Raw genomic sequence first — 11,849 nt, forward strand, 5'->3', positions numbered from 1 at the left:
AATCTATTAATTCTAAATTATAAACAATATAAGGCAAAATAATAATTTAATATTATATCTCGTCCCAGCGAAGTCCTCCTCCGGATGGGCGTCTATAACAGAAGAACAAAATTAACAGCGGTATTCAAATATATTATATCTATCGGGGCTCGCTCACTACGCTTGCCTCCGTTGAATTACGAGTCGCACATTACCTCACTTCGGTACACCGTGCGTCTCGTCTCGAGTTGGCCTGCCTGAGTTTACGAATCACCTCAAAACAGTGCGCGTCGCGACTCAGGTCGGCCTGCCTCGCTCACTTCGCTTGGCTGGTTATGGAGCCCAGAACGGTCGTTCAGGACTGACGGATCGTCGCATCATCTCATTGTTTGATTTGCGTGTATAGAATAATTGCTATGTGGAAATGCTATCAATGAGTGTCCCCGTTTAGGATTTTGTCCTCTTCAGGGTTTGTAGTGAATGTATCGAGTTGAACGACGAAAAAGTGGCCGCAAAAGCAAACAGTCCGAAAAACACACTGGGGCCCTAACAACACACAACATTCCAGGAATGTACTACCAAAGTTCTATCAATATTTGAATGTCCTGGACATTTAGGGAACATTCGGTGAACATCTGTTTAAATTATTCCTGGAATGTTACCATAAGACATTCTGTGAACATACTACCAATGTTCCTATATTTTAAGTTGCGAAATAATACATACGTGTAAGAGATACAACATTACTTATAACATACCAGACAAACTAAGTGACATTTTAGGCCTACAGTGCAATAATATGTCAAATTTAAAGAGTTTCCCAAGATTATAAACATACAAATGTAATAAAAATTATTGTTCGCGAATATTCAATTTGGAATGCGATTTTGTTAATAAAAAAATACTTATAACTTATGCAAAACCCAAGAGAGGCATTTATATTTATTTCTTTTGCGTTCATTTTCAAATTCGCCGTGCATATATTTTTGTGCATGGCGCTTGAGAGGGCATCACGTGACTAAAAACGACCAACCAACGACCTCGCTTCGGCCATCTTGGCATCTTCATCTTGGCGACCTTGCCTTGCCGTGGATTGTTTTTAGTTGCTTGTATTATTTGTGCTTTTTAAGAATATTTTTTTAATTCGGATACTTTTATAATAGCTTTAATAGTATTATTAACATAGTGCATAAAATGGTGTCCTGTTTTTAACGCAGTTGGAGTAGCAGAAACAAATGTAGATAAAAAAATCTGCAGGAATAACATTTCAATTATGACAGAAGCTCAAAACAAATGACTGTGAATGAAAAGCCCTATTAAAAGGTTAGTATGCAAATATGTAAACGAAAGCATGCCCTGTATTTCAGAAAATAAATTAATACTATTAATACCCTAATAATACTATCCATAAAAAATCTTTTAAGTAACGTAGATATAACAAAGTGAATAAAAGGCATAAATCAGAAGAATTATTATTTTATTTTATAAGTTAATAATTGGTCATATCCATTTATTTTAATAATAATTGTGAATAAGCCACAAACTTCGCTTATTCCTAACTAAAATAGTAAATAGAGATAGGTAATAACAAAAGGATTTGTAAAACTAAAATAATTCTTTTTGCGTTTTTGCTAGTGTATGCCTTTATAAATAGGATGGTAGACCACACACTATAACATGCAGTACCAACTAATGAATACACAGAATATTATAGTCGATTTGCTAAACTCAGTCTCAGTACTAATTACTGTAATTTTGGCAAAATTGGCCAAAAACAAAAAAAATTACCTACTAAAATCACTAGCCAGTTGTGTCTGAGTTTGGGGAACCGACTATACTAATAAACAATTTCTAAGCTGTTTTATAATAATTTTGTGAGTTCATTAATCATATTTTTTATTTAAAACTAAAATTTGTTAATAATGCTTAGTAATGCATATATTTTGTATTTTTAGCTTTCCAGAAGATCCTGCGAAGAAGACATGAAGTATAGATCAGATTTGTTAATAGAGGAGTATGTTCAAAACACTTTTTAGAAAAAGATATTGACAGAACTTCACTTTCATCTGTTCGTTTGAGAGACTGTGCTGTTCCAATAGCTTATGTCACACAGGTATATGCATAACCTAATTAATAATACAGTCCGTACAATATAGATACTGTTGTAATTCATTATCTACATCGGAGATCTAAGTTGACATTGTTGCCCAACTACAAAAAATTTTTGAATTCATTTTAAGTCAAATATATCACATAATTATTGCGAAGTAGATTATACAACAAAACAGATTAATATTCAATGTAAATAAATAAAAACATCAGAAATCGAAAACAAGAATTAAGGTATAATCTTATGTTACAGTTATTAAGGTACCAAGGGTATTATAGGGATATACGTTGACCGAAAGCGTTATTATTATAATACCTGTGGTGCCTTCAACGTTTAATGCCCGACTAAATAATTCTTTATATGCGAAAAATTTGAATGAATTTTGAATTGATTAGTTTTTAAATAAGTACATTTACCAGTAACAGTAGTAACGTAATTGTGGTAACCATAGTTTTACTTAGGTTGATATTTGTCAACTTGACAGTATCTAAGTCGTTATTTAAATTTAATGCCCAAGGGCGTTATATCGTACTTAACAGACTTCGAAATGTCATTATTTGTCAAATAATGTACCAGTAGGACATTAAAGTAAATAATAAAAACAATAAATATAATGAATACTAAATACTTATTTGTTTGTGAAAAATCTATTTCTTTGTGGCTTTTTTGTAATTAATTATTCTAATGGGGAAATAAGCCACAATTTACTTGAAAAAATAATTTTATTAAGGTTTCTACTTCCACATCGGATGTCGTTGTCAAAATACAAAATGTTCATTATTATTATTTTATTTATTAAATATTATTTATTATTTATTTAAATATTATTTAATATTTATTTTTTTATTATTATTATTTATGCATATTATTACCTGTAAATAATATTTCTTCTGATTGTTAATTGTAAATATAGAAAAATTACCTTTTATTTTATTTTCTTTTAGAATCAGCTGAGAGAAGTGGTCTACAAAAAACCAGAAAGGAAACGGAATATGTGGCTACGAAAAGCAAAAGAAAGGTTTACAAAGCAAATGTGACACATTTTTTTATAATATTTAGGAATGTCAGCAAATTACATTAAAAAATGTATGTAAAGATTTTTTGCAATAAAAATGTTTATATTTATCAAGGATGTATTATTTGGTATGGCCATATATCGTCAGTGATGTGACAGTACCTCCTATCTGTTTTTTTCAAGAGATTTGTAAGATAGACTAAAAACTTGTTTCGGCCACCTCCTGTTTTCATATATTTTTTGACTTGTTTTGCAGTAAATTCAACTATCTATTTACTACAAAAAAAGTCAGAATACGTACGAAACCAGAAAGTGACCTTAAAAAATGTTTTTCGTCTCCTGCAAACCTCATGAAAAAACATATAGGAGGTATTAGTCACATTACTGACGATATATTTCAGTGAATGTCTAAAAAATATACTGTGAATGTTCAAAGAACGTTCGTAGACATTCATGGAATGTTCTAACAAGACATTCAGTCTAAAAATATACTGTGAATGTCCAAAGAACATTCATGGAATGTTCCAACAAGACATTCAGTCTAAAAAATAGACTGTGAATGTCCAAAGAACATTCGTAGACATTCATGGAATGTTCCAACAGAACATTCTAAGAATATTTAAAATGCTGACACAGCACTTTCCTGGTACTTTCCAGGGACATTCGTGTGCATTTGGGGACATTCCAGGAATGTTTTCAATGTCCTGTGTGTACATTCTAGGAACATTCATGGAATGTTTTGTGTTATTAGGGGGTATGTGTCGTGTCCTGGTGTTTCTGGTGTTCCTGGGTTATGCCGGACGGTGGTGTCCAGAAGGCTAAAAAGACAACAGAGAAGAAAGTTTGATGGAGTTGTTGTTGGTTCCATAGACATTTACGTGTACTGTCCGTGCTTTGCCTTCGACCACCCCTCTAGAAACCATTGTACGCCAACTGGTAGAACCAGCGGCCCTCATCGGCGGTCAAGAGGTGGTTTTGAGCGCAGCGTGGACAGTGAGCGTTCGAGTGGAGAAAATAGTTGCGGCTATTTTCTTGTGACGAACAGGTATAATTATGCAATGAAGTTGGGAAACCGCAAAAAACCAACTTCTCCCTGTTCGGGGTAGGGAAGAGGATGAGTTATAGGTGGGTGCGGTAGGCTAACGGGGTAGCCTCGAGGATGTTTTCGTATTCTACCGGGAGTTCGTCAATGCATGTTTGCATTAGAGCAGACGGTGGATGAATCTTTTTGCGCTTGGGCTTTGCGCGGTAGAATACGTGGCCAGAAGATGAACAGGAACATTTGAGAGATTCTTGTGTGTCGGAGGGGGACCGTTGATTACTTTGGTTGTAAAGTTCCTGTTCAGAGAGTTTATTCTCTCACTGATTTTGGGGATGTTTGAGATGTTATGGATTTCGTTTGAGGGATATCTCCAGTGCTCGTAGTTGCATCTACGCAAGATTCTTCGTTCCACTCGCAACAACCTCTCTTTTTGTGCTCTAGCGCAAAGAGAGTAGAGGCAAGATTTGTACTCAATGACGGGTCGAATATAGGTCTTGTAAGTGTGTAAGAGAGTCTTCTTGTGTGTCTTGCCAATTCGTCCAGAGAGAGGGTTGAGAAGTCTGGCCCTGTTCCTTACCCTATCTAAAGTTGCCTTTAGATCTGCGTCCCAGTTAAGAGTCATGGTGAACAGTACTCCCAGGTAGGTCGCAGTCGGGCTAAGAACAAGCCTTTCTCCCAACAATCTCAGTGGATATTGGTCGTCTTCATTTCTTATGATTCTTTGTGACACAGAAGGGGCGCGAAACACAATTGTTGTTGTTTTGTTCGCGTTTAGCGTGACTCTCCACTTACAACACCAGTCCCCGACCCCGTCCAACAGAGCCTGGGCTCTTCTGTGGATGAGTAATGGGTTGTATCGAGAGGTTGTCGTGAGTAGAGCCATGTCGTCTGCATAGAGAAACAGCCGAGTGCCTGGGATATTTTGGTTTGTGATATCGCTGTTGTAGATGATGTACAACAGTGGTGCTAGGACTGAACCCTGGGGAACTCCAGCTTGTGGAGTGAAGGGGGTAGACTTTTGATCGCTTATTTTCAATCTGACAGTTCGGTTGTGGAGGTATGAGTGTACAATTTTGGTAAATTGTAATGGTAGCCCGATGTCCAGAAGCTTCCGAACAAGTCCGTCGTGCCAGACCTGATCGAAAGCCTTCTGCACATCCAGGAATGTGGCTATGGCGAATGAACCATCGTTGATGGTTTGAGTAACTTTAGTTGTGAAGTCTATTAATGCATGTTTAGTAGATTTACCAGACTGGAATCCGTATTGGAATTTTGGGATGATGTTGTTGTTTTCGAGAAAGTTATTGAGCCTTTCTTTTAGGATTAGCTCAAGAACTTTACCCAGAGTGTTTATTAAAGAGATTGGTCTGTAGGATTCCACGTCGGTTGGCGGTTTGCCTTTTTTCAAAAGCATGATGGTATTGGCCACTTTCCAAGGAGTAGGGAAGTGGCTGCTTTTGAGACATGCATTGAATATTTTAGTTAGAAGAGGGATGATACTCTCTGGAAGTTTTTTGAGGCACCTTCGGTTGATGCCATCAGGTCCGGGAGCGCTGTTTTTACCCATTTGGCAAAAGCTCTCCGTTTCCCTGTTTGTGAGGGGGTCCATGATAGGATCATAGACTGGAACGTGGTAGTTGAGAGTAACATTTACTATGTATTCTGTGTGGAGTTTAAATAAGCGATCAAAGTTCGGGTTGTCTGGAGTTTGAAAATTGTTTTGAAGCTAATTTCTGAATGCTTCAGCTTTCCCGTCTGGGGAATTGACTATGTGATTGTTGACCAACAGATGAGATGGTTGAGATAGTTTTTGTTTTGTTAGGACTTTGAATTTGTGCCAGAATTTACTTCCGTCTCTGTAGTCCAGTTTTGAGGTAGCATCTTCCCACCGTCGAGCCGTTAGGTCAGATATCTCTCTCTTTATCCTGGCGCAGATTCGGTTGTATTCTGTTTTGATTAGTGGATTTCTGTTGGCCTTGTATTGACGTAGAAGACGTCTTTTTTGTTGGATTTTGGCTATGATGTATTGTGGAAGTGCCGAAGATGTATGGGTTATTTGTTTAAGTGGGATTGCGTGCGTGATCGCCTCGGTGATGAGGTTCTCAATTTCTGTTGCACTGGTGTCGATACTATCGTTAGTATCGAGTTCGCCTAACATAGGGAGATTTTGCGTGATGAAATTTTGGAATTCAGTCCAGTTAGCGTGACGATAGTCTCTTATAGTTCTTGGAGGGTTGGGTTGTTTTGGAATTAGTATGTCGGTATTGACAAGAATTGGTACGTGGTCTGACGTTATTCAGTCGCCTATGTGGCATCTATCCTCGAACCGATCCAGAATGTTACTGGTAACTAGGATGTGGTCGACAATAGAGGCCCAAGTGGCGTTCAGAAACGTGTATTCAGTGTTGGTGATTCGTGAGATAGGAAGGTCTAGTAGAAAATCCGTGAGGCGGATGCCTTCTGGGTTTTGTCGGTGATCACCAAACTGTGTATGTCTACAATTCAGATCGCCCATCAACACGGCCTTGCCGAGCGTTGAAAAATACTCTATCAAATGCCTGTTGAGTGGTTGATCCGGGTGTTTGTAGTAAGAGACATCGTGAGGGTTTCGTTGTTGGGGATGTGCACGTCAACTGCCAGGAAGTCCACATCAGGTGGACGAAAATTTGGTGGGTATGTATGTGCGCTGTGTGGTATTCCGTGTTTCACGAGAATACCATTACCACGTTAAACCTGACAGCGGTTTCGATGAATGATCGAATATCCTGCGAAATGTGGATCGCTTTTCGACAGAGTATCTGTGAGTGTAAGGATTTTAATGTTATGTTTCGACAGGATATTCTTGATGAGGGGTCTCTTTTTGGAGAGACCCTGACAGTTAACAGCACCTAGGGTGAAATCCATAAGGGGGTGCGCTTAGTGGTTGGAGTGGAATGTCAGTCTGACATTGCTTCCATGTCCATGTACCACTGTGGAGTGGTCATAGACTTGGCTAATCAGGTTAGCCGTAATGGTAGCGATGTGCTCACGGAGTTACGGCAGCAGATTCAGCAACAAAGCGGTCTGGATTGACAGGATGTTCTTAGTTTCTGTGGGTAGATCGAAGGGAGGGAATGATCTTTCGATTGAAAGTGGCTGTACCTCCTGTGGTACGGTAGGAATAGTGTGTCTCTGTGGGCACTTGTTGGAGTAGGCAGGGTATTCACCGCTGCAATTTGGGCATTTTGGCTCTTGTTGTTTGGTACAGGCACTTGATTTATGATTGCCGCCGCAGTGAGGGCAGACGAATGCTTTTTGAGGGCATTTCGTCGATGGAGTGACCATTTGTGCAGCATTTGCTGCAATATTTGGGGGTGGGTATTGTCGGATCAGAATTGTGTGGCATTTCGACGTTATAGATCTCGCCATCAAGGGTGATGCCTCGGCTCAAAGCAGTGGTGAACCTCTCGAGTGACTTCGTCACCACCTTGGAATCCCGGCCGAGTCTGAAAGATTTTACTCTCCAGAGTTTTTCGACAGGGAATTTCTGTTCGGCAAGCAAGGTGGTGATTTCGTCCTCGGTATAGTCCACATCAATGCCAGTGATGCAGAAGAGATATGTAGGTTCTTTGTTGTTTGAATTTTAGTTTTTGTTACGGCTGTGGACCGTAATCATGGTTTGGCCTGTGGCTTTGTGGATACTTTTTTCGATCTCTTCTGCCCTAATGGAATTAAAAAGTCGCAAATGAGCGATACCGTGTGAGAGGACTTTGCATGAGTGAATTTTGTTTGAAAGGAGTGCTGTGGCATTTAATTGCCGAAAGAAGGTTCTCTTGTTGCAAAGATCTTTTGGCAGATCTGGCGGAGCTGTCTTCGTTGGAAGACGAATTCTGAGGATTGTTGATTAGTGTTGCTGACGTTTGCGGTTTGTTATGAAGCTGGATTTTGAGATTGAGAAGAATATTGATTGATTGGTTGAGAAATTGGTTGAGAGATTGTTTGTGTAGATGGAATTGGTTTAGAAGTGGTTCGTGAAACTGCTCCCTGTCTCACCTGAGGGTTTTGTTGCTGAGAACTAGTTTTAGTTTTAAGTGGCGGAAAGTCGTGAGCGTAACGCTTGAGAAGGGGGTTGTTGGAGTCCTCTTGCTCCATACGGAGGTAGACCTGTTTGTACTTGTCGCGGACAATTTTCATTTCAGCATTTAAGCTGGCCAGGTCTAGCTCCGTCTGGAGGCGATTGTACTCGTTGGTGGAAGGTGATTCGCCTTCTTGATTTAGGTTGGCGAATTGGTTGGTTGGTTGGGAAGATGCGACATTTGTCTGGGCCGTCGTCCGTGAACGGAGAGACCGGGTAGAGGAGACGGACCTTACAGAAGAAGGCATTGTCGAGTGGATTTGATTGCAGTCTGGCGATCGGAGGGCACCTCAGCCTCAAGGTGTTCTGGGGGGTAAACCCCAGGGATAAGGGTGGCTTGTCCTACCCCTCCGTGCTTTTTCGCTTTTTGACAGTGGCTATATTTACCTATTGGTGCGATTTACCTCGCTGCTAAGTGGTCCCTCGTTGGAAGCCTTATAGAGTAAGATATATCCCCGTACTGGCACTTGTTCTTGCAGCCGTACGTAACTCGTTAGATAGAGTACGGGGTCGAGTGTATTGCACTCGGCCCAGGGCCAGAGTATTCCTCTGAAACCCCTTAATCCGTCTACCTTTCTAGAGTTGCACGGCCAAGCGTCGTTGGTTTTTCGGTGGGATATACCGTTCTCCTCCGGCTAACTGTGTGCACCATCTTCAGCGATAAACGCTCTCAAACCTTAGAATATAAAATAAACCAGGAAGGAGTACAATGCGAAATGACTTCGAGCCAGGAAGGAGGTTGCAAATGGCGCTCAGCTGTCAGATTTGCTTTCTATCTCCAGTGACGTACCTTTGAAAGAGGAAAGAAAAGAATTTCTTAACGATTTTATTACATCTTTTATGTTAAACAAACAGCTATAGATCAAGAGATAATTCGTATTAATATAATATTTTGTTGAAAAGTCAGTTAAATAACATTTTATTATACTAATAACTTCAGTTAATTGATTGCATATACAGGAGCTTTACCCGATGGTACGCCTATGCACACAGCTGATCCAATACACAAACACCTTCTACCTCGTTGACAAAAACTTATGAGTCATCCACAGACGTTCAAGATGGCCGGTTCCGCTAGAAATTTAAGGTGTTGTTGATATATGGCAGACTCCTTCCTGTTTTTTTATATTCTAAGTCTCAAACTCCTCGCTAGTCGTCGGTATGAGTAAGGTGTGCAGGCAGTGACCTTACTGCTCGACGTCTGAAAAATGCGGATCGTCCATGATACAATAATACAGAGATAAGATTCCACGCATGTGTGGGCGTGGTTATGTCTAAGTCAGCTTGTGATAGATCTCGCCATATTGTATTTCTGTGTTTATGTATATTTACGGTTTGTAGCCAATATTTTTAGTAAAATAATATTTTTTAAGAGTGTTAAAGGCTTTAAATTTTTCGAAATATGAGGTGTGCAGTATATGGTTGTGCTGTTGACAATATGGCATCAGAAAATTAAATAAAGATTTGTATAATTCTACTGTGTCTAGAAAAACAAAAATGACAAAAATTGTACATTAAAGATGTGTAAGAAGTAAATTGATTCTTTTGTTTTAGCCAGAACCTACCGACCTATTGATCACTACGAACAATATAATATGGTACAATCTTTAGAACGAAAGTAGTTCTATTGTTGAATTGTTTGTAAACTATACATTTTAATTAAATCTTCTTTTGCCCTCATAACTCTGGATGGGTCTTTGGCTGTCTGGCTATGTGCCTTGCTTCATTCAGATCTCTCTTGCGCCCTTCTTCTCCATTGTCTTATGTTCATGGTTTTCAGGTCGTCATCCAACTATCTCATTCTGGGTCTTTCTTTTTTTCGCCTTCCTATTGGGTTTCGTCGTAATATTTTCTTCGTTGTTCTTGCATTGCCTTTTCTCTGAACATGTCCCAGCCATGACTCTCTTTCTTCTTCTTCTTGTAGTTACTTCTCCTATCGGAGGTTCGCTATCATCACAACTATTTGTACCTTATTGGCGGCTGCTCTGAAAATATCTACTGAGCCGCAACTATACCACTCTCTTAAGTTTCTCAGCCAGGAAATTCTTCTTCTACTGACTGTCTGACTTTTCACAAATTAACAATAATAACTTTTGAACCCTGCAACGTCATTTTTATGAGGCTCATATTTCTTAAGTAGGTATACATAAGAAAGGTCTTCCACCATTTTGATTCTTTTCGCACTATTAAAAGCTTGTTTAAAGTCTATATATATATATATATATATATATATATATATATATATATATATATATATATATATAGCTTCGAACACCTACCTAGTGTCTCATGATGACGACTTGACATGAGTTGAAACTAGTCGGGGCACCGGTGGGGTTCGAATCTAACTGAAATGCAATTATCTATTTTTCATTTTACTGTATTCTCCAGTAAGAGACGAATTGGTTAACCCAAACGGTGTTTGCATGATGTATTGTCGGAAAAAGGATTCCGTTACATCGCCTTTCATAGCTTTATTGTTATAAAGCTTGATTTTGCTATTCGCCGGGCTACCAAGAGAATAATTATTTTCTCTTTTCACATATATATATATATATATATATATATATATATATATATATATATATATATATATATATATATATATATTTATTTTTAGCATCTCATGACGTCCTCCCATGTTAAACCGTAGTCTCTCGTGGCTTCCAGGTCTTCGTGAACTCCGATATACGGTTGCCACGAGGACTTTCCCTAAAATGTATCGCAAATGAAAGGTACCATTTCCTACAATGCTTACACAAAATATTGGCCGGACGTCCTCAGTCACGTTATCTGTATAATAATATACACATTACTTGGAGCAATTGCCGTCAGGCGCGCCATGTTCGCTTGCTGTATATCTAAAATCACTTTAACGGTTTTGATGGCATCCAAATATATATTTATTCAGTTTGCGGTTGTGGTGGTCTCCGTATATTTGAGTTTATGTCCTCATGGCTTCCACTGCGCTGTTGCCACCTCAAATGTTGGAATTTAGACTTCGGATATTTTTATAATTGATTATTGTAGTATGTTGAAAAAATTGTTGTTGTGATATATCAATGATATTTTTTTGTATAATTAACAATGTATTTTTTTTTCACTCCAAAAATAAAAAATTAAAAAGTATGTTCATTAAAATTGATGAATTTATCATAGCCAGTTGCCGAATCTGCTGGTCTAATTGCTCAATTGTAACATATTATAGAAGTGTTAAAATTGAATTCTTAATTTTTTATTACAAAATTTTTACCTCGACAGCGTAGGGTACAAGAGGACGGCTTAAGTAAAGTACATAAGTACAACATTTTTAATAATATAATTTGTTCAACTAATACGTGCAAAAGTGTCTGGAAAATAATAAAAATGTTTAAAATATTGCTTACTTATTTCATACACTCAATGTATTTTTTTATGTAAGGATATAGAAAATAATATTTTGAAAAATATTTAAAATATAGTAATAAATCTTAAATTTCACATTACATAAAGTAGTTAAGTCTGCTAGTCTACAAAATTAAAAACAAATAGAATACTTAAAAAAATTAAAGCACTCATGCCATACCAAACGAACTACATTCTTACATAT

The 11,849-nt window shown here is 38.1% G+C and overlaps 1 long non-coding RNA gene across 1 annotated transcript; it reads left to right on the top strand.

The window, feature by feature from the left end:
- Positions 1-528: 528 nt before the first annotated feature.
- Positions 529-3,214, top strand: LOC126880330 (uncharacterized). The gene is made up of 3 exons (XR_007696565.1): positions 529-1,302; positions 1,935-2,092; positions 3,034-3,214. It is a non-coding gene; the product is annotated as an uncharacterized LOC126880330 (long non-coding RNA).
- Positions 3,215-11,849: the final 8,635 nt, after the last annotated feature.

The sequence above is a fragment of the Diabrotica virgifera genome, chromosome 2 (genome assembly GCF_917563875.1).
Source record: "Diabrotica virgifera virgifera chromosome 2, PGI_DIABVI_V3a".
NCBI classification, from domain to species: domain Eukaryota; kingdom Metazoa; phylum Arthropoda; class Insecta; order Coleoptera; family Chrysomelidae; genus Diabrotica; species Diabrotica virgifera.